Source organism: Dendrobates tinctorius, unplaced genomic scaffold, assembly GCF_039654945.1.
Source record: "Dendrobates tinctorius isolate UK_male_01 unplaced genomic scaffold, ASM3965494v1 ptg000192l, whole genome shotgun sequence".
Taxonomy (NCBI): domain Eukaryota; kingdom Metazoa; phylum Chordata; class Amphibia; order Anura; family Dendrobatidae; genus Dendrobates; species Dendrobates tinctorius.
The window spans coordinates 6,410,445-6,434,541 of NW_027361859.1; the positions used below are offsets into that span (position 1 = coordinate 6,410,445).

The following is a 24,097-nucleotide window of genomic DNA, read 5'->3' on the forward strand; positions in this document are numbered from 1 at the left end:
TTTCTGTGTCTAGCTGACAGGTATATTCTAATTGAAGCCCCCAGGTCCCTTCCTGCCCCATGCTGGCGTGGCTCCTTCTCAAGCTTTGAAGTTCTGTTTTGGGCCTTATCTCATTATCATACTAAAAGGCCTTGCTATTCAACATTGACGCACTAAATCCTGCTTTGTTCATCACACCTCTCCTTAGGATAATCTATTCTCCTTAACCATTTCGCGCCAGAGCCTGTTTTTGCCTTCGTGACCGGGCCAATTTTTTCAATTCTGATCAATGTCACTTTATGAGGTCATAATTTTAGAATGCTTTAACGGATCCTGCTGATTCTGACAATGTTTTCTCGTGACATATTGTACTTCATGATAGTGGTAAAAATTTCTTAGCTATGACTTGCGCTTATTTGCTAAAAAAATCGAAATTTGGAGAAAATGTAGAAAATTTCGCAATTTTCAAACTTTTAATTTTTATGCCCTTAAATCACAGAGTCATATCGCACAAAATACTTTACATCTGCACAATTTTGGAAACAAATTTTTTTTTTGTTAGGAAGTTATAAAGATTAAAAGGTGACCAGTGATTTCTCATTTTTACAACAAAATTTACAAAACCATGTTTTTAGGGACCACCTCACATTTGAAGTGAGTTTGGAGGGGTCAATATGACAGAAAATACCCAAAAGTGACACCATTATAAAAACTGCACCCCTCAATGTACTCAATACCACATTCAAGAAGTTTATTAACCCTTCAGGTGCTTCACATGAATTAATGTAATGTGGAAGGGAAAAATAAACATTTAACTTTTTTTTCACAAACATTTTACTTCAGAACCATTTTTTTTTATTTTCACAAGTGTAAAAAGAGAAAATGAACCACAAAATGTTTCGTGCAATTTCGCCCGAATACGCCGATACCCCATATGTGGGGCTAAACCACTGTTTGGGCACATGGCAGAGCTCAGAAAGGAAGTAGCGGCGTTTGACTTTTTCAATGCAGAATTGGCTGGAATTGAGATCGGACGCCATGTCGCATTTGGAGAGACCCTGATGTACCTAAACAGTGGAAACCCCCCCAAGTGACCTAATTTTAGAAACTAGACCCCTTAAGGAACTTATCTAGATGTGTGGTGAGCACTTTGAACCCCCAAGTTTTTCACAGAAGTTTATAACTTAGAGCTATGAAAATAAAAAAATCATTTTTTTTCCACAAAAATGATCTTTTAGCCCCGAATTTTTTTATTTTCACAAGGGTAACAGAAGAAATTGGACCCCAAAAGTTGTTGTCCAATTTGTCCTGAGTATGCTGGTACCCCTTATGTGGGAGAAAACTACTGTTTGGGCACACGGTGGGGCTCGGAAGGGAAATAGTGACATTCTGGAATGCAGACTATGATGGAATGGTCTGCGAGCGTCATGTTGCGTTTGCAGAGCCCCTGATGTGCCTAAACAGTAGAAACCCCCCACAAGTGAACCCATTTTGGAAACTAGACCCCCCCCAAGGAACTTATCTAGATGTGTGGTGAGAACTTTGATCCCCCAAGTGTTTCACTAAAGTTTATAAAAAGGAGAAAATGTACCTTAAAAGTTGTTGTCCAATTTGTCCTGAGTACGCTGGTACCCAATATGTGGGAGAAAACTACTGTTTGGGCACAAGGTGGGGTTCTGAAGGGAAGTAGTGATGTTCTGGAATGCAGACTTTGATGGAATGGTCTGCGGGTGTCATGTTGTGTTTGCAGAGCCCCTAATGTGCCTAAACAGTGGAAACCCCCAATTCTAATTCCAACCCTAACCCCAACACACCCCTAACCCTAATCCCAACCCTAACCATAATCCTAACCACAAACCTAACACCAACACACCCCTAACCCTAATCCCAACCATAACCCTAACCACAACCCTAACCCCAATACACCCCTAACCCTAATCCCAACCCTAGCCCTAACCCTAGCCCTAACCCTAGCCCTAACCCTAGCCCTAATCCTAGCCCTAATCCTAGCCCTAAGCTTAGCCCTAGTCCTATCCCTAAACCAAGCCCTAACCTGCTTTTTTTTTCTTTACTTTTTTTTGTGACAAGATTGCTGCCCTGCAATCTGACTCATAGTAACGCCACTTCTCCTCTGATCTCGCACTGACAGGAGATCAGAGGAGAAGCAGCATTACTGTGTAACAAGATCTCTGCCTGGAACATAGTAATGCCACTTCTCCTCTGATCTCGCACTGATAGGAGATCAGAGGAGAAGCAGTAACGCTGCTTTTCCTCTGATCTCCTGTCAGTGCGAGATCAGAGGAGAAGTCGCGTTACAATGAGTCAGATCGCTGGGAAACAAGCAGCTTTCCCAGCGAGCTCTCTCATTGGCTGCTGTGATGCTGACGTCATCAGGTCCTGAACCAATCAGGTCTCGATGAGATCGGGGGTTGCAGCAAGTATTGTGCGCCGGGATCCCTGCATTATAAGGTATGTGGGGGTCCTGGGGGGGACACAAAACCGCCGACAGTAGATAAACGTCGGCGCTGCACAAAGCCCAGCAAGCGCCAACGTTTACCATTGGCGGTCGGGAAGCGGTTAAATCAAACACTGAGTTGGCCCTAATGTGATTTAAGATTGTGAAAAGAGCATGAGAGCTGTGCATAGGGGAGGAGGAGGAGAGAGGGGCTGATATGAAGTGCACTGAGTGTGTGAAAGGGCAGTACATGTGAGTGATTGCAGCATATGGAAGGTAAATGATACAAATACATTCGGTAAGTACATTTTGCAATGCAAATGACCTGAAAACAAGTTTCTTTGAGGCTGTGTGCCCACGTAGCGATTTTTAAGCATTTTTGCCGCGATTTTCGGCGTGAAAACGCAGCGAAAACGTTTAAAAATCGTGTACAGAACGCCCCCCATGCATTCCTATGGCATTCCGCACATGCTGTGCTAATGCTACGCTTTTTACCGCGGCGGAATCGCATCGCGGAAAAAATCGCAGCATGCTCATTCTTTTGTGCGGAATCGCAAAGAATTGCCGCGATTCCGCACCCATAGGAATGCATGAGAATCGCTTACTTCCCGCATGTGGCTATGCCCACCATGCGGGAAGTTAAGCGTCTCATGTGCGGTTGGTACCCACGGTGTGGAGGAGAGGAGACTGTCCTCCAGGCCCTGGGTACCATACCCCTGTAAAAAAAAGGAATAAAAAATAAAAAATCGGGGTATATTTACCTTCCGATGTCCCGCGCTGCATTCCCGGCCTAGCGTTCCCAGTAATGCCTTGCGGCAACGCCCTGTAATGACGTAGTCTCGCATGACTCTAGCGGTCTCGCGAGATCGCTATAGCAACGCGAGACTACGTCATCACAGGTCTCGCAAGGCATCGCTGGGAACGCTGAGGCCCGGGAATGCAGCGCGGGACGCCGGAAGGTAAATATGCCCCAATTTTTTTATATTTTTTTAGCATTTTAACATTCTATCTTTTACTATTGATGCCGCATAGGCGGCCTCAATAGTAAAAACCTGGTCACACTCGTCAAACACTATGTTTGACGAGTGTGACCAACCTGTCAATCACTTTCCAAGCGATGCTTCAAATCACTTGGAAAGTGCTTGAATATCGCACGCGAAAATCGTGGCAAAATCGCGGTGAAATCGCGCTGAAAAAAACGCGCGATTTCTGGGAAGGAGTCCGGTTTTTAGTGAGCGTTTTAAAACGCTACGTGGGCCCATAGCCTGAATGTCTTGCTTGGCTTACCTGTCGATCACGCGGTCCTACTGCCATGTTTAACTGCTCTGGCACTTAGATAAAATCTGCACAAGCATCTTCCACTTGGCTAGGTCTAAATATATAGGGAAGTTTGTGCTTAGACCTAGCACTAATTTAGCTTATTAACAATCAATCAACTATCTTAAGACAGCAGGAGGCAATAAGATGCAAAGACAAGCAAACTTGCAAACCAATATGGATCATAAACTCTTTAAGCAAGTGAGATGACCTTACAGCCTCAGGAAGTAAAAGATGAATGAAGTACTGTATATACCATTACTGCAGGCTTACAAAGATGGGAGTGAGGGTGCAGGGTTTAAAGGGCTAAAAGCAGCAGATACTATAATATCAAACAGGTAGTGCTAATGAGTAGTCCTACAGTATTCTCTGATACTGCTGGAGTAAAAATCTAGAAGAGGGAATCAATATACCGGTACTTAAGAAATCGTATAAAATATAATAACATACAAAAAAATTATTGAAATGTGATAGACGACTATAATAACATAGAATAATATGGCATTAGTAAGCCATCAAAGGCTCCGCTCGTAAACATTGTACACACAGTGCTCTGTACACACGTCTCCGTACACCTCGTACACACTCTGCTCTGCTCCGTACACACGCGGCTCGGCTCCGTACACACACGGCTTTGCTCCGTACACACGCGGCTCGGCTCCGTACACCTCATACACGCGGCTCCGCTCCGTACACCTCGCACACACTCGGCTCTGCTCCGCACACCTCGTACACACACGGCTTTGCTCCGTACACACGCGGCTCGGCTCCGTACACCTCATACACGCGGCTCCGCTCCGTACACCTCGCACACACTCGGCTCTGCTCTGTACACACGCGGCTCAGCTCCGTACACCTCATACACGCGGCTCCGCTCCGTACAACTCGTACACAAACGGCTCCGCTCCGTACGCCTCGTACACACGCGCTCCGCTCCGTACACCTCGTACACATGTGGCTCTGCTCCGTACACCTCGAACACACGCGGCTCCGCTCCATACACCTCGAACACACACGGCTCCGCTCCGTACACCTCGTACACACACGGCTCCGCTCCGTACACCTCATACACACACGGCTCCGCTCCGAACACATCGTACACACACGGCTCCGCTCCGTACACCTCGTACACACACGGCTCCGCTCCGAACACCTCGTACACACGCGGCTCTGCTCCATACACCTCGTACACACGCGGCTGCGTTCCGTACACCTCGTACACACACGGCTCGGCTCCGTACACCTCGTACACACGGCTCTGCTCTGTACACCTCATACACACGTGGCTCTGCTCCGTACACCTCGTACACACACGGCTTTGCTCCGTACACACGCGGCTCGGCTCCGTACACCTCATACACGCGGCTCGGCTCCGTACACCTCGCACACACTCGGCTCTGCTCCGTACACACGCGGCTCAGCTCCGTACACCTCATACACGCGGCTCCGCTCCGTACACCTCGTACACACACGGCTCCGCTCCGTACACCTTGTACACACGCGCTCCACTCCGTACACCTCGTACACATGTGGCTCTGCTCCGTACACCTCGAACACACGCGGCTCCGCTCCGTACACCTCGTACACATGCGGCTCCGCTCTGTACACCTCGCACACACACGGCTCCGCTCTGTACACCTCGCACACACATACGGCTCTGCTCCGTACACCTTGTAAACACATGGCTCTGCTCTGTACTCCTCGTACACACGCGGCTCCGCTCCGTACACCTCGTACACATCCGGCTCCGCTCCGTACACCTGGTACACACATGGCTCCGCTCCGTACACCTCGTACACACATGGCTCCGCTCCGTACACCTCGTACACACACGGCTCCGCTCCGTACACCTCGTACACACATGGCTCCGCTCGGTACACCTCGTACACACACAGCTCCGCTCCGTACACCTCGTACACACGCGGCTCCGCTCCGTACACCTCGTACACACACGGATCTGCTCCGTACACCTCGTACACACACGGCTCTGCTCCGTACACCTCGTACACACACGGCTCTGCTCCGTACACCTCGTACACCTCGTACACACACGACTCCGCTCCGTACACCTCGTACACACACGGCTCTGCTCCGTACACCTCGTACACACACGGCTCCGCTCCGTACACCTTGTACACACACGGCTCTGCTCCGTACACCTCGTACACACACGGCTCTGCTCCGTACACCTCATACACACACGGCTCCGCTCCGTACACCTCGTACACACACGGCTCTGCTCCGTACACCTCGTACACACACGGCTCTGCTCCGTACACCTCGTACACACGCAGCTCCGCTCCGTACACCTCGTACACACACGGCTCCTCTCCGTACACCTCGTACACACACGGCTCCGCTCCGTACACCTCGTACACACACGGCTCCGCTCCGTACACCTCGTACACACACGGCTCTGCTACATCCCCCCTGTAAACCCCTCCTGACCCCACACAGAAACTTCCCCTCATCCAGCACCATGACAACCAGCACAGCAGAGTCCTGCATACACTGAGGCCCCTGATCATGTGACCCCTGACTCCTCCCCTCCTGTGACCTCATCCCAGGTCCTGTGCGCCCAGAGCAGCCATATATGTGGAGTGCGGCTCTGCGGGTGGAGGTAGGTGCTGGATAGGGAGCATCATTGGTAACATTAACCCCTTCCAGTCCTGTCTTTTGAACCTTTTGAATGTTCTTCCCTTGTACCTCATGAATTGTCTTTGTGGGATAAGTTTCATTCCAAAGTAGACATTGCTTATTGTTTAAACTAATATTCCCATTTTGGGGAAACAATAGTGATACGGCTGGTTTTGAAGTTTAGTCCGATAGATGATGTGACTGGTTTGCTTTGGGTCGGTACAGTGACACTGAGGCCAAATAGCTGGTTATCTAACACTGATAAATAGACATGCTGCGGTCTGGAAAAACGCTCCGCCTGTCGGTCTCCGCAGGTGAGTCGCCGGCATCTGTGCGCGCATAGTGGACATGGGATTTCACGTTTGCTACAGTTGCCAAAATAGAGCACTGCAAGCACTTAAAGGAAAAATTGTGGGAGAAAGAGGGGCTGAGGAGAAGAAACGCACCATAGGGATTAGTAAATCATCCATCCCATATGTATATATGTGAGAGATATCAAAATATAGACAAGATTCCCGGGCACAGCAAGAACATTTCATAAATGATTCAATGTAAAATAATTTTGAAGTCAGGATTTTACCTATAGCTGGCCACTGAGTAGGAGGACCAATGTGTGGAAGCTGAATGCTGGTGAAGCTTTCCCCCCTCGCCGCCGCATTTCTTCTCCTCAGCCCCTCTTTCTCCCTGTAACAACCCTGCTGGCATCACTGCATGGCCTCCCATCCCCTGCACATCAACTTACTCACTGCTCCGGGTCATGCTGTGAATTCTGTCTGTTGCCAGCCCTGTGCTCTGTGCCTCTGCTCTCCTGTATGTTTCCTGGCTATGTGTGTATAGGGGGGCGGCGCCAGAACTCTCTGGTTCTTATGCAGTCAGGGTGCACCTGTCTAAACTGTCCCTGACCAATCACCTAGAGCCCTTGACTATTTAGTTTCGCCACACCCACTGAAACATTGCCTGTGCAATGTCTAATCTCAGTTAGCTCCTTGCTGCTGAGCCAGCCAGGCCCTGTCCTATGTCTTGCCTTCTCTGAAGGCTCTTATTGCATATTCCTGTGTCTTGGTACCTTGCTTAGTACTTCTCTGTCCGCCTGCCAGGAGGCAGAATATCCTGGTCCCTGTGTCTCTGTCAGTCTCCTTGTCTGTGGTTCCTTCTCTGCTGTGTCTTTCCTTGTGTCCTCCCTATCTTAGGCTCTGCTCTCTTGCAGCTCTGCCTGCTCTGCTCTCTTGCAGCTTGGCTCCCTAGCCGCTCTGCCTGCCCGGCTCCCTTCCAGCCCAGCCTACTCCGCACTCCTGCAGCTCAGTTCCTAACCTGTTCCAACATATTCCACTCCTTCCTGCCTGTATCCATACCTGCACCTCCTGTGTGAACAGGTCCAAACCTGTTCCTTCATACACCATACCTGCTTGCCCTGTGTCTCCAAGCCGTGCCTGCTTGCCCTGTGTCTCAGCCTGCCTGTTAGTCACACCTGTCTGACTTGTCCCCGAGTGGGATCAGCAGCCACAGCCAGACACCACCCTGGAGTGGCACCTGGAAGCTAACAGCCGCACAAGCCTGACCTCACCATCAGAGGCTCCAGTGAAAACCAAGGTACCTGTCGTAGTCACGCCCCTTCCAGGGTAGTCTGGTTTGTGGCACAGTGGGGCCACAACCCCCCCGGCTCGCGCCATTCAGCCAAGGCGCGAGCGTGACACTCCCACAATTTTATTAGGCAACTTTTTCCTTTTAGTGCTTGCAGTGCTCTATTTTGGCAAGTTTAGCAAACTTTTTGCAAATGCTGTTGGAATATAGGCCTTAATATATCACATTATTTTTGTCTAGGAGGGATTTATGGACTTTGGATGCATTTCATTGTGAACAAAATTAGATTTTTGGTTACTTCATGCAGTTTGCACTTTAGGGAGATGCTATAATCTATGTTGCTGGTTATCCCTACCCCCCTATGTTGGAGACCAATTAGTCCTGTCTTTTTAATGCAATCATGTTATTTTTTAATTGATAGTTAATAAAAATTGTATTTTTACATTTATCATTGTTTTCACTTCTTGAATCTTCATGGTACCTTCCGTAACGATTTTTTGCTGAGATAAAAAAAAAAACACATGAAGGACTCCCAGACTGTGAGGAATAAGATTCTCTGGTCTGATGAGATGAAGATAGACCTTTTTGGTGATAATTCTAAGCAGTGTGTGTGGAGAAATCCAGGCACTGCTCATCACTGGCCCAATACAATCCCACCAGTGAAACATGGCGGTGGCAGCATCATGCTATGGGGGTGTTTTTCAGCTGCAGAGACATGACAACTGGTTGCAATTGAAGGAAACATGAATGCTGCCAAGTACAGAGATATCCTGGAAAAAAACCTCTTCCAGAGTGCTCTGGACCTCAGACTTGGCCAAAGGTTCACATTCCAACAAGGCAATGACCCTAAGCACATAGGTAAAATAACAAATGGGGGCTTCAGAACAACTCTGTGACCATTCTTGACTGGCCCAGCCAGAGCCCTGACCTAAACCCAATTGAGCATCTCTGAAGAGACCTGAAAATGGCTGTCCTCCGACGTTCACCATCCAACCTGATGGAACTGGAGAGGATCTGTAAGGAAGAATGGATAGAGTGAGCCCAATGTTCTATAGGCTTTTCTGCTCTGAATCTGTTTCATACTGTACAAGAGAAGTCAATGGGAAGGCTCAAAATATGCCTGATGCCAGCCTTTTTTCTTCAAAAAACCACTTTCGGTTTCTTCATTGTTGAATAGAATTTAAGAAAAAAAATGAAAAAATACTACAAAAATTCGAAAAAAAAGAAGGCTAAAAAAAATCCCACAGATGATGAAAAAAGTTGAAAAAACGCTCAGGAAATGGTAAAAAAAAAAGCTAAAAAACAAGTTTTAGAAAAAACATTATTGGTGTTTATTTAAGTGTCTTCCTCTTTAAAAACCAGGGCGTTGGAGTCCTTTTTGTTGGAGTTGGTATAAAATGGACTGACTTCAATTCCTAAATTATGCAGTATAATGAATTGGGTACAGTACTGCAATGCAGGGCTGTGGAGTCTGAGTTGGAGCACATTTTGGTGGAGTCGGAGATGGAGTCGGTATAAAATAGGTTGACTCCAACTCCTAAAATATATAATAAATTGGGTACAGTAGTTCAATGCCGTTTGTGGGGAATATTTTTTTCACAAGAATTTGGTAAAGTTATTAAATGTCTGTCCTATTCCTGATCTAAGGTCCAGACTTTTAGCTGAGATGAATTTATGCTGCAGTTTATGTTCATTATAAGTAGTGAAGCTCCTCCTCTACAGATAAGGGGAAAAAATAACAAACACACAGGGAAGGAATGCCTGCATTAATCTCAAAACTTCTAGAGTGAACAGGAAAGCAGAATTAAGGTAAGTACTTCTTAAAGCATATATAAACTTTCTATAAACTGTGCATAAATCTTAATAGTTTAGTTTGTTTTTCCCCTTAGCTCCTGTTTGGAGAAATTAGCGGATATGATTACTTATATACACTATACATAGAAAACAGTTTTTCCCCTTATATTCTAACATCTCAAATTTGGAAATACAGTAACAGGATTGATGAGGACATATATATTTGTGTGTGTGTATTCTGGAATATGATTAAGCACAAACATACTCCCTCCTCCCCTCTTCATAGACTGTGAAGAAATATGATGTGAAGCATTTAGTGAACTCTACCCTGAGACAAGCCTGACATTGAAAGTTCAAAGTAAAGCTATCTAACAACATATTTTACAAACTTAATACTTATATGTCGTATTGATTTATGCAAAGATTGTTTTACTTCTATTCTAAATTATACAGTGCATGATTCCCTATTATTGCAAGAATTTCAATATACCTTATTTCTTTTTGCAGGACAAAATTATTTTTAGAGCTAATTTACATAATTACAAAATGTCTAAGAAGCATCTTATGAAGTCAGCTGTATTTAACCCCTTTCTGACATGAGACGTACTATCCCGTCCATGGGACCCGGGCCCCTATGCCCATGGACGGGATAGTATGTCTACCGCGATCAGCGGCGCCCACGCGGTGAGCGCCGCTGATCGCGGCCGGGTGTCAGCTGATTATCACAGCTGACACCCGGCACAATGTGTCAGGGGCGGTCAAACACGATCGCGGTTTACCGGGGGTTAAAGGGAAGCATCGGCAGGGAGGGGGCTCTCTCCGTGCTTCCCTGAGCCCCCCACGGCAGCGCAATGTGCAGCGCTGCTGCGGGGGGCTCCTTTCCTGCAGGCCCCCGAATCCAAGATGGCGACGGGGGGCCTTCGGGGGCCTGCAGGAAGCTGGCTGCCTCAGTGCCTGCAAAGCGCAGGCAAGAGGAAGTCTTCTTCAATGCCTGTGACAGATTGCTGATCTGTCACAGTGATCTGTGATGTGACAGATCAGCGATCTGTCACAGGACAGTGATGTCCCACCTGGGACTACTTAATAAAGTTAAAAAAAAATAAAAAAAAGTGTTAAAATAATTAAAAAAAAATCGCCAAATAAATTAGAGAAAAAAAATATATTCCCCCAAATAAATCCATTTTTTGGAAATAAAAAAAAACCAAACAATAAAAGTACACATTAGGTATCACCGCGTCCGTAACGACCCGCCCTATAAAACTGTCCCATTAGTTAACCCCTTTAGCGAACCCCTTAAAAAATAAAAATAAAAAACGAAGCAAAAAATAATTTATTATCATACCTCCAAACAAAAAGTGTAATAACGCGAGATCAAAAAGACGCATATAAATATCCATGGTACCGCTGAAAACGTCATCTTGTTCCGCAAAAAACGAGCTGCCACACAGCATCATTAGCGAAAAAATAAAGTTATAGCTTGCAGAATAAAGCGATGCAAAAATAATTATTTTTTATATAAAATAGTTTTCATTGCATAAAACCGACAAAACATAAAAAAAGACCTAAATGAGGTATCGCTGTAACCGTACTGACCCGAAGAATAAAACCGCTTCATCAATTTTACCGCACGCGTAACGGTGTAAACGCACTCCCCAAAAAGAAATTCATGAAACGCTGGTTTTTGTTCATTCTGCGCCCCAAAAATCGGAATAAAAAGCGATCAAAAAATGTCACATGCCCGAAAATGGTACCAATAAAAACGTCAACTCGTCCCACAAAAAATAAGACCTCACATGACTCGGTGGGTCAAAATACGGAAAAATTATAGCTCTCAATATGTGGTGATGCAAAAACTATTTTTACAATAAAAAGCGTCTTTTAGCGTGCGACAGCTGCCAAACATAAAAACTCGCTATAAATAGTAAATCAAACCCCCCGTTATCACCCCCTTAGCTAGGGAAAAATAATAAAATAAAAAAAATGTATTTATTTCCGTTAGGGTTAGGGCTAGGGTTAGGGCTGAGATTAGGGTTAGGGGTGTGTTGGGGTTCGGGTTGGAGTTAGAATTGGGGGTTTCCACTGTTTGGGCACATCAGGTGCTCTCCAAATGCAACATTGCGTCTGATCTCAATTCCAGCCAATTCCGAGTTGAAAAAGTCAAATGGTGCTCCTTCCCTTCCAAGCTCTGCCATGCACCCAAACAGTGTTTTACCCCCACATGTAGGGTATCAGCCTACTCAGGACAAATTGCAAAACAATTTTTGGGGTCCAATTTCTGCTTTTATCCTTAGGAAAATAAAAATTTTGGGGTAAAAATATCATTTTTGTGGAAAAAAATGATTTTTTTATTTTCACTTCCGAGCGTTATAAACTTCTGTGAAGCACTTGGGGGTTCAAAGTGCTCACCACACATCTAGATAAGTTCCGTGGGGGGTCTAGTGTCCAAAATGGGGTCACTTGTGGGGAGTTTCAATAGTTTAGGTACATTAGGGGCTCTCCAAACGCACATGACACCGGCAGACCATTCCATCAATGTCTGCATTCCAAAACGTCACTACTTCCCTTCCGAGCCCTGACGTGTGTCCATACAGTAGTTTTCTCCCACATATGGGGTGTCAACGTACTCAGGACAAATTGGACAACAACTTCTGGGGTTCAATTTCTCCTGTTACCCTTGGGAAAATAAAAAAATTGGGGACTAATTGATCATGTTTGTGGAAAAAATACGATTTTTTTATTTTCATGCCCTGGCATTATAAACTTCTGTGAAGCCCTTGGGGGTTCAAAGTGCTCACCTCACATCTAGATAAGTTCCTTAGGGGGTCTAGTTTTCAAAATGGGGTCATTTGTGGGGGGTTTCCACTGTTTAGGTACATTAGGGGCTCTCCAAAGGCAACATGACACCCGCAGACCATTCCATCAATGTCTGCATTCCAAAACGTCACTACTTCCCTTCCGAGCCCTGACGTGTGTCCATACAGTAGTTTTTTCCCACATATTGGGTGTCAGCGTACTTAGGACAAATTGGACAACAACTTTTGGGGTTCAATTTCTCCGGTTACCCTTGGGAAAATAAAAAAATGGTGACTAAAAGATCATTTTTGTGGAAAAAATACGAATTTTTTTAATTTCATGCCCAGGCGTTATAAACTTCTGTTAAGCACTGGGGGGGTTCAAAGTGCTCACCACACATCTAGATAAGTTCCTTAGGGGGTCTAGTTTCCAAAATGGTGTCATTTGTGGGGGGTTTCCATTGTTTTGGTACATCAGGGGTTTTCCAATCGCGACATGGTGTCCGATCTCAATTCCAGCCAAAAACGTCAAATGGCGCTGCTTCCCTTCCGAGCTCTGCCATGCTCCCAAATAGTGGTTTACCCCCACATGTGGGGTATCAGCGTACTCAGGACAAATTGCACAATAACTTTTAGGGTCCTGTTACCCTTGGAAAAATAAGAATTGAGGGTGAAAAGATCATTTTTGTGGAAAAAATATGATTTTTTAATTGTACGGCTGTATGTTATAAACTTCTGTGAAGCCCTTGGGGGTTCAAAGTTCTCACCACACATCTAGATAAGTTCCTTGGGGGGTCTAGTTTCCAAAATGGGGTCACTTGTAGGGGGTTTCCACTGTTTAGGTACATCAGGGACTCTCCAAACGTGACATGGCGTCTGATCTGAATTCCAGCCAATTTTGCATTGAAAAAGTCAAACGGCGCTCCTTCCATTCTGAGCTCTGCCATGCGCCGAAACAGTCGTTCCCCCCCCACAAATCAGGTATCAGCGTACTCAGGACAAATTGCACAATAACTTTTGCAGTCCAATTTCTCCTGTTACCCTTGGTAAAATAAAAAAAATTGAACCTGAAGTATTTTTTTTGTGAAAAAAAGTTAGATGTTCATTTTTTTTTTTTTTTAAATATTCAAAAAAATTCCTGTGACACACCTAAAGGGTTAATAAACTTCTTGAATGTGGTTTTGAGCACCTTAAGGGGTGCAGTTTTTAGAATGGTGTCACTTTTGGGTATTTTCTATCATATAGACCCCTCAAAGTGGCTTCAAATGTGATGTGGTCCTAAAAATAAAATGGTGTTGTAAAAATGAGAAATCGCTGGTCAACTTTTAACCCTTATAACTTCCTAACAAAAAAAATTTTTGTTCCAAATTTGTGCTGATGTAAAGTAAACATGTGGGAAATGTTAGTTATCAAGTTTTTTGTGTGCCGTATCTCTGTGATTTAAGGGAATAAAAATTCAAAGTTGGAAAATTGCGAAATTTTCAAAATTTTTGCCAAATTTCCGTTTTTTTCACAAATAAACGCAAGTTATTTGAATGAAATTTTACCACTAACATGAAGTACAATATGTCACGAGAAAACAATGTCAGAATCACCGGGATCCATGGAAGCGTTCCAGAGTTATGACCTCATAAAGGTACAGTGGTCAGAATTGTAAAAATTGGCCCGGTCATGAACGTGCAAACCACCCTTGGGGGTGAAGGGGTTAAGCATTTCATAGTCACTGTAGGGATTCGCTCTGGTAGGTAATGGCAGGGCGGCAGTAACGAGGCAACACACAGGCATAAAGTCCAGTTTCAGTGGTTTAATATCACTTAGTAACCAGCCGGTTAGCAGAAAATAAGAAAGAAACCATACACATACTCCAGCTTGGAGAACCACTGGTCCCAGACTCACCCCTTGCACGGGACGGGCTTAACTAAGCGGCTGCCAGGTCCTGCGGCATCCGCCAGGTGCCATTCCCAGGGTTCTTCCGAGTCTTGCTGCTACAGTCCTGCAGCATGGGGATCCTGTATATGAGTTTCAGGCTGAGTCCAGCCGAGTTCCTGTAGCTTCCAGAAACACACACACTCTGTGGCAATTACCAACCTCCATTACATAGGGCCCAACCCCTCCCACCAGTGGGATAGACATCACATGGGCTGATCACGTGACCCTGACATCATCGCAGGTCCTGTCTTTAGGGAAAAACCCGGCCAAACATTAATCTGCTGGGAGAAATATATCTCCCATCCAGTAAAACACCCTTTGCTGTACCACATACCTCCCCCCCTATGTTCAACCCTAAGGGGGTGGACACATGACATACAGTGAACTCTGGACAGGGCATCTGCATTCCCCTGTAGTCTGCCTGCGCGATGTTCCACTGAAAACTTAAAATTTTGCAGGGACAGGAATCAGCTGGTGACTTGGGCATTCCGCTCCTTATCTTAACTAATCCACGTAAGAGGAGAATGATCTGTCACCAACCGAAATGTTCTCCCCAGCAAATAGTAGCGCAATGACTCTAGCGCCCACTTGATGGCCAGGCACTCCCTCTCCAAAATACTGTATCGGGTTTCAGCTGGGGTAAATTTCTGGCTCCTGAGACAGCACGGCACCGAACTCTATCTCAGAGGCATCAGTCTGCACAACAAACTCTTTTGAAATTTGGAGTGATCAGGATTGGAGTACCACACAGTGCCCATTTTAACTTTGTAAAGGCCTCTTCTAACTGATCATTCCAGTCGACCATCACAGATTTTTTCCCGTTTAAGCAATCTGTTAAAGGCGCGGACAGGGTTGGGAATGAACCCCCTATAATATCCCACCAAACCTAAAAAGGCTTTTACCTGTTTTGTTGTGAGGGGACGGGGCCAGTTCTGGATTGCCTCTACTTTGTTTACTTGGGGCTTGAGAACTCCTCTCCCAATGACCTAACCCAAGTACCGGGCTTCTTCCAACCGTATGGAACACTTCTTTGGATTGGCAGTTAGCCCTGCTTGTCGCAGAGAGTCTATCACTGCCTGCACTTTTGCTAAGTGGCTTTCCTAGTCGGTGCTGTAGACAATGATATCGTCTAGATAGGCTGAGGCATAGCGGCGATGGGGACGGAGCACAATATCCATTAACCGCTGGAACGTTGCTGGAGCGCCATGCAACCCAAAGGGTAGCACCTTATACTGGAACAGCCCCTCAGGTGTTACAAAAGTCGTTTTTTCCTTCACCGCCTCTGTTAGGGGTACCTGCCAATAACCTTTTGTGAGGTCCAGAGTTGTAAAATACCGTGCTTGCCCAAAGCGCTCTATCAACTCGTCAACCCGGGGCATGGGGTAGGCGTCAAACTTTGAAATGTCATTGAGTTCCTTTGCTATAAGTTTAGCTGATGTGTGGCGCAGAGGAATGGCCTCAGGATATCGGGTAACATAATCTAGAACTACAAGAATGTGCTGGTGTCCCCTTGCCGACTTATTGAGAGGCCCCACCAGATCCATGGCCACTCTCTCGAAGGGCACCTCTATAATTGGCAAAGGCACCAAAGGGCTCCAAAAGTGAGGCTGGGGACTGGTTACCTGGCATACTGGACAGGAGCTACAATACCGTTTAACTTCTTTGTGGACCCCTGGTCAGTAAAATTGCTGCAGAATTTGGTTGAGGGTTTTCTTTTAGCTCAACTGCCCCCCAAGTACATGCGCATGCGCTAAATCCATTACCAGCCTCTGATACATCTGCGGTACCAGTAATTGTTCTACCATTTCCCCCCGTATTTTCTCCACTCTGTACAACAAATCCTGGTTCAGCTCAAAGTGTAGCAACACTGTATCTGCCCCAGGTTGTTGGGGTTCCCCTTGACAAACAGTACATTTTCTCTGGCCCAGGCTAAAGTAAGGTCTCGGAGTTGCGCTGTACCAAAATTGTCACCTGACACATTCAAGTCTGACAACTCAGGTCCCGGCGGCAAGTCTTCCACCTATCCAGCCAATACTTCCCTGGGAGTATTCTCCCCCTCCTCCACCGAAGGGATGGTTATTTCTACAGCCAGCACTTCTTCCTCCGGGCCACCAGGTTCATGCCCCACTTCTGGAGAATAACCTGGTTGCCTCTGGTGCCGGCAGATGCTCAGTGGGTGGGACAACAGACAGCCACAGCACAGAAAACAACGGAAAGTCTCGTCCAATTATCACTTCATAATGTAAATTAGTCACAACCCCCACCTCGTGGCACCGCCTCCCCGCTGGGGTGCTGATTACCACTAGTGCGGTGGGATAGTCTTTTAAGTCTCCATGTATACACAACACCCCAATTTTCCGACCCGTATACTCGCTGGTGTGTATCCAGCTGGCTCGTACCAGGGTTACCAGACTCCCTGAGTCCAATAGGGCCACAGCCGGGGTACCCTCCACTTCAACCCGACATAAATGTTCCATATTGGGACCTTTCGGGGTACCCATTGCACACATCGGTTCGGCATAGTGGGACTGGTGGTACCCAAAATTTGTGTCCATGGGCTCAGTCAGGTGGGGGCAATCAGCTCTCCTATGACCTGGTTCCTGGCACTGCCAGCAGATTATGGGGCTCCTTACTTCCCCAGACAAGTCCTGAGCGGCCTTCTTGGGCTCCGCTAGCTGAACCAGGGGTGGGGACTTAGGGAACCTTCCTGTTACCTTCCGGGGGGTCCCTCCCTGTAGCTCTTTGGTAGCCCCATACCTTTCTATGAGGTCTATCATCTGAATGGCATTAGGAGGGCATGCCTGTCCGACCCATGTCTTGAGGGAGTGGGGCAAAGCCCTCCAAAATTTATCAGTCACTATGCGGTCCAGCATGGCTGTGGGGGACAACACCTCAGGCTGCAACCACTTTTGTAACAGGTGCAACAGGTCGTAGTACTGGGACCGGGCCGGCTTGGAGGGGGTAAACTCCCACTGGCGTACCCGCTGGGCCCGCACTCACACATTTACCCCAAGACGTGCCAGTATCTCACCCTTGACCGTGTAGTCCGCCCTTTGCTCTATGGGTAGGTCCTGATATGCTTTCAAAGGTCCTGGGGTCAGAAACGGAGCGAGGATATCCGCCCAATGGTCCCGGGGTAGCTTCTCTCTCTCTCATCGACTCCTTCGAACATCTCCAGGTACGCCTCCACATCGTCCGATTTCTCCATCTTGGGAATCGCTGTACGAACCGCTTTCCGGACCTCATGGATTCCCCGGTCAGCTCCTTTGTCTGCGCTGTCGTGATATGCTGTGTCATCAGCTGATTGGTTTCTTGCTGCTGCATAGCCTGCTGTTGCATGGCCTCCTGTTGCTGCTGCATAGCCTGCTGCTGCTGTGTAGCCTGCTGCATAGCCTGCTGCTGCTGTCGCATGTCCTCTATGAGCGTTTTTACTGTGGCCTCCATTTCTGTAAAGTTCCCCGCCTTGGTCTCTGCCACTCGTTTCACCCAGGACATAGTGCAAATCAAAAAATAAGAAAACCGGCCTGGCCTCACTGCTTCTGCCCGCTTTCTTCACCAATTGTAGGGATTCGCTCTGGTAGGTAATGGTAGGGCGGCAGTAACGAGGCAACACACAGGCATAAAGTCCAGTTTCAGTGGTTTAATATCACTTAGCAACCAGCCGGTTAACAGAACATAAGGAAGAAACCATACACATACTCCAGCTTGGAGAACCACTGGTCCCAGATTCACCCCTTGCACGGGACGGGCTTAACAAAGCGGCTGCCAGGTCCTGCGACATCCGCCAGGTGCCATTCCCCGGGTTCTTCCGAGGCTTGCTGCTACAGTCCTGCAGCATGGGGATCCTGTATATGAGTTTCAGGCTGAGTCCAGCCGAGTTCCTGTAGCTTCCAGAAACACACACACTCTGTGGCAATTACCAACCTCCATTACATAGGGCCCAACCCCTCCCACCAGTGGGATAGACATCACATGGGCTGATCACGTGACCCTGACATCATCGCAGGTCCTGTCTTTAGGGAAAAACCCGGCCAAACATTAATCTGCTGGGAGAAATATATCTCCCATCCAGTAAAACACCCTTTGCTGTACCACATCACTCACAAAAACATTTTGTGTCAGTGTATAAGTGAACCAGATGAAAACAAATGCTGTGATGCCAAAATCAGTGCATACTCAGGCAGTGATAAAAGTGTTCCTTCAAGAGCTTCCAATCTAAAAAGACATTTACAACGCTGCCACCCAGAAGTTTACAAAGCTGTGATTGATTGAAAAAGATCACAGCAGTACGAAGAAACCAGAGCCCAGCACTTCCTGCCAGACAAAAGAGGAAAGTGCATCTCAAACATCAGTTACAAGATACTTTGTAAGTGACAAATTTACTGTATTAATGACAGCAGATATGTTTAAAAGACAGCTCATCCAGCTTGATGTGAAAGACAGTGTACCATTATCATTATATACACGACCAGCTTTTACAGCTCTTAATGGAGAAATGGCCCACAAACTTGGTGTTTCTCTGGAAAGAGAAAATTATTAGAAAAGTAGTGATTGAAGAAGCCCTTAACCAAAAAGAAGATCTTAAAAAGACTCTCAAATGGATGCTTTTACACGTCGCAGAGTGAACTATTTGCTATCAACTTTCGATATGTTTGTGACAACAAAAAAAATTGTTACTTAGACACTGGCAGTCAAAGATACTAAAGCTCATCACAGCAGCCAGTTTCTCCAGACCTTAGTGGATAAAGTTCTGCAATATTATGAGCTCACAAAAGAACAGATTCTTGCTATCATAACTGATAATGCTTCAAACATGATAAGTACCATTAAATGAATGAATGAGAATGGTGAAGGTGAACAGCAGTTAGAAGATCACTTCACATTCAGGATGTTGGAGATGGAAGGCCACAGTCCTGTTCCCATAACGGAGGAACAAACAGATATTACTACAGAAGAACAGCAAAATGATTCTTTACAATTAGATGATCTTGTTGAAGCTACTTCACACCTCTTTCCTAGTCATCACATGTGCTGTGTTGTGCACACACTGCAGCTGGAAATAAGAGACCATCTGCAAGAGGGACATGCTGGAACCCTGATTAGCAAAGTGAGGAAATTGGCTATTGCTGCCAGAACCCCTAAAATTGATTCCATCTTGAAGAGACGTGCTGGAAAAGGGGCAATTGTGGTCCAAGCCACTTGGTGTGGCAGCACCTATTTAATGACTAAGCGACTACTTGAGCTGAAACCCTTCCTTGTACATATGGCCAACCCTCAGGTAACACTACATGAAGGTCAATGGACACAGGTGGCTGAATTGATGGAATTGCTTCATCACCCATTTACAGTGACTAAAAAGTTACAAGCTGAGGATTTAACTCCTGGCATTTTTATAAAGTAGTGGAAGAACTTGTTTTGCCTGTCCCAAAGAGGAGGTTTAATCACAGATGGCATTACTGCTTCAATGAAACGAAGAGAGACACTGCTATTAGAAAATAAAATTCTTCGGGCAGCTGTTTATGTGGACCCGAGTCATCATATTGCTGGATGATCAACAGCTTACTAAAGGAAAAGAACCTCTTACTGAGGTAGCAGTTAGGATGAGTGGGCTAGAGGACGGCCAAGAGCAAGAGGACTCGGGTCCTGCCTGTGCTGTTGCTGCCGTTTCTTCATCCTCATCAGATGAGGAGTTTGATTTTGAAAAGTATTTGATCGTCATGGAGCAGGCAAAGCGTTGCCATAGGGAAAAAGATTCCACTCTCATAAAAAATGGATTATTTCTCAGAACAAATTCATAGACTGAATTCATAGACTAAATGTTAGAGTTGAGCGACTTTTGGTTTTTTAGGGTCGCGTTTCGTTTCGTGAAACCCGACTTTTCCAAAAGTCGGGTCGAGCAAGATCGTCCGATTATAGGGAAAAATCGGGGTCGTCCCGAAACACGAAACCCAATGTAAGTCAATGGGGAATAAAAGTCGGCAGTGAGAGGAGGACAGGAAACACACCTACAGTGCCCATTTGAATGCCAAACGCATCAATTCTTCTTACTTAAGCTTGTCAACCTTAATTAACTTCATAATACAAGTTACGCACTGAGAAATGGGGGTTATTTGGCTAAAGTTGTGGGGGGGGAGGGCTAGCTGCAGGTTTTCATGTGCCCTGGGCGAAAGAGCGCCCCTTTAACACATACCACAACTCATCATGCTCCGATACGGCAGAGAAATAGCGGTATAGTACAATGAAAAATACCTCACTTTTTACATCTCATGACGAGGCCCATCTATTTCTCCATACAGAATCATTGGTCCCATATAATGTTTGAAACAGTATATGATGAGCTCCACATAATGCTACAGTATATGTTGGTCCCCATGGATGAAGCTCCACTGTCTTATGGGCCCAAATAATGCTCCAAACATAATGGGCCCCATTTATAATGCTCTAGTGTATAATGGGCCCTGTAAATGCTGCTCCAGTGTCTGATGTCCACCTTTGGAATGTTCCAGTGTATGGTGGGCCCCATCTATCATTCTCCAGAGTATAGTGCTCCCCAAAAATTGCTGTCCCAACATTGAAAACAATCAAATAAGTCTCCTCGCTAGGGAATCCCTGTACTTGTCTGGACAGGTGCTGTAGCTTGCTTAACAGCTCGCCAGCCGTTCTCACGCCCAGTATGGATTGCACGTGATTGCACAAAGGTTAGAAAGGGTACCGTATCCCTGGATAACATGTATGGATAGCGTACACATTCAAAATATATGTCTCAGGAGGCAGGCTCAGACGGTGTCAGGCCCAGTATGGATTGCACGTGATTGCACAAAGGTTAGAAAGGGTACCGTATCCCTGGATAACATGTATGGATAGCGTACACATTCAAAATATATGTCTCAGGAGGCAGGCTCAGACGGTGTCAGGCACAGTATGGATTGCACGTGATTGCACAAAGGTTAGAAAGGGTACCGTATCCCCAGATAACATGTATGGATAGCGTACACATTCAAAATATATGTCTCAGGAGGCAGGCTCAGACGGTGTTAGGCCCAGTATGGATTGCACGTGATTGCACAAAGGTTAGAAAGGGTACCGTATCCCTGGATAACATGTATGGATAGCGTACACATTCAAAATATATGTCTCAGGAGGCAGGCTCAGACAGTGTCAGGCACAGTATGGATTGCACGTGATTGCACAAAGGTTAGAAAGGGTACCGTATCCCCGGATAACATGTATGGATAGCGTACACATTCAAAATATATGTATCAGGAGGCAGGCTCAGACGGTGTTAGGCCCAGTATGGATTGCACGTGATTGCACAAAGGTTAGAAAGGGTACCGTATCCCCGGATAACATGTATGGATAGCGTACACATTCAAAATATATGTCTCAGGAGGCAGGCTCAGACGGTGTTAGGCCCAGTATGGATTGCACGTGATTGCACAAAGGTTAGAAAGGGTACCGTATCCCTGGATAACATGTATGGATAGCGTACACATTCAAAATATATGTCTCAGGAGGCAGGCTCAGACGGTGTCAGGCACAGTATGGATTGCACGTGATTGCACAAAGGTTAGAAAGGGTACCGTATCCCCGGATAACATGTATGGATAGCGTACACATTCAAAATATATGTCTCAGGAGGCAGGCTCAGACTGTGTCAGGCACAGTATGGATTTGACGGCCCAGATTACACAGCGGAGGAGCAGGGAGAGGTAAAGATTGCAAATGCTGGGGCCCTGCCCAAGCAAGGGGGGCCCACTCGTGGGCGTCGGTACTGGAACTGGGCCCCTCATAGTACAGCGGTGTGTCTGACGGCGGGTGTGCACCACCACCGTCAGAGACACTTGATTGCACTATGAGGGACCCTGTGCCAGTGCCCGCGCCCAAGAGTCGGCCTACCCACCTGTCCAGGGCAACGGCACTCGCACGGTGTCGTGCGGTAGGTGGTGACCCCGGCCATGGGGGGGAGGCAGCACAGTTAGGGAGTTTTAGAAAGTGGCATATGTTGATGTTGGACATTCAGCTGATGCAAAAGGCGAAATAGGTGAAGTACCAGGAAGAGGTGGACCAAAGCAAGCCATTTTTCTGTCACCCTATGTGTCATCAGGGGAAGGTGGGACAAAATCCTTGGAAACCCATGCGTGGTTCATTTTAATGAAGGTTAGATCATCCACATTTTGGGTTGACAGACGGGTCCTTTTTTCTGTCAGGATTGATCCAGCTGCACTGAAGACTCTTTCCGATAGCACACTTGCAGCTGGGCAAGCGAGCTCCTGTAAGGCATATTGGGCCAATTCAGGCCAGGTGTCCAGTTTAGCGGCCCAATAGTCAAAGGGGAATGACCTGTGTGGGAGAACATCGATATGGGAGGAAAAGTAGTTTGTAACCATAGTTGACAACTGCTGTCTCCTGTCACTTTCCATCGATGCAGTATTACCAGTTGTGTGAGCGGTATTTGAAAAATCAGTCCACAACATTGTCATGAAACCCCTGTCTCCAACGCCACTTCTGCTGTGTGCACCACGAACACCTCTGCCAAGCTGCCCCCGGCCCGTACGGCTCGTGTGAGAACCATCACCGCTGCTGTGTGCTGGGAATGCCTCAAGCAACCGATTTACCAGAGTTGCTTGTTTATTAGCCAATATTAGATCAAGGTTCTCCTGTGGCATGATGTTTTGTAATTTGCCTTTATAGCGTGGATCCAGGATGCTGGCCAACCAGTAGTCGTCATCGTTCATCATTTTGGCAATGCGGGGGTCCCTTTTTAGGATCCGCAAGGCATAATCTGACATGTGGGCCAATGTTCCCGGTGTCAATGATGCACTGCGAGTGCTGGGTGGAGGAGCACTTTCTGGCAAATCCACATCCCTCCAGTCACGCACAAACCCTGTACCAGACCTTGCCATGCCAACATTTTCACTTGCCCCACGAGATGCATCCTCCTCCCCTAAGTAATCATCCCGATCATCCTCCTCCTCCTCCTCCTCTTCTTCCTCCACCTCGTCCAGGAGAGGTCCCTGAGCAGACAATGGCTGAATGTCATCAAGGATTCCCTCCTCCTCTTCCTCCTCATCAACATTGGCTGCAGACGCCTGCTCCTTAAGGTGCGTCAAAGTTTGCATGAGCAGACGCATAAGTGGGATGCTCATGCTTAGGATGGCGTCGTCTGCGCTTACCAGCCGTGTGCATTCCTCAAAACACTGAAGGACTTTACAAAGGTCTTTCAGCTTCGACCACTGCACGCCTGTCAACTCCATGTCTGCTCTCAAAGTGCCTGGCCGTGTATCCTCCCACAAATGCATTATGGCCTGCCTCTGCTCGCACAGCCGCTCCACCATGTGCAGGGTGGAGTTCCACCTTGTTGCAATGTCGATAATGAGGCGGTGGTTGGGAAGGTGGAGCAATCGCTGCAGCTTCTGCATACGAACGGAGTGTACAGGCGACCGGCGGATGTGCACGCACAGTCTTCGCACCTTCTGGAGCAGGGCTGTTAACTCCGGATAATTTTTGAGGAAGCACTGCACCACCAGGTTCAAGGTGTGAGCCAAGCAAGGTATGTGGCTGAGTTTTGAAAGGGCTATGGCTGCCACAAAATTACGGCCGTTATCACTAACTA

General features: G+C 46.7%; 1 protein-coding gene across 1 annotated transcript in view; it reads left to right on the forward strand.

Annotated features, from left to right (window-relative positions):
• Positions 1-9,697: 9,697 nt before the first annotated feature.
• The window catches only part of LOC141055955 (uncharacterized), a 134,184-nt gene continuing 119,784 nt past the window's right edge, over positions 9,698-24,097 (forward strand). Inside the window, exon 1 of the mRNA XM_073552651.1 lies at positions 9,698-9,778. The gene's annotated coding sequence lies outside the window, so the exon portion shown is untranslated. The remainder of the gene's footprint in view (positions 9,779-24,097) is intronic.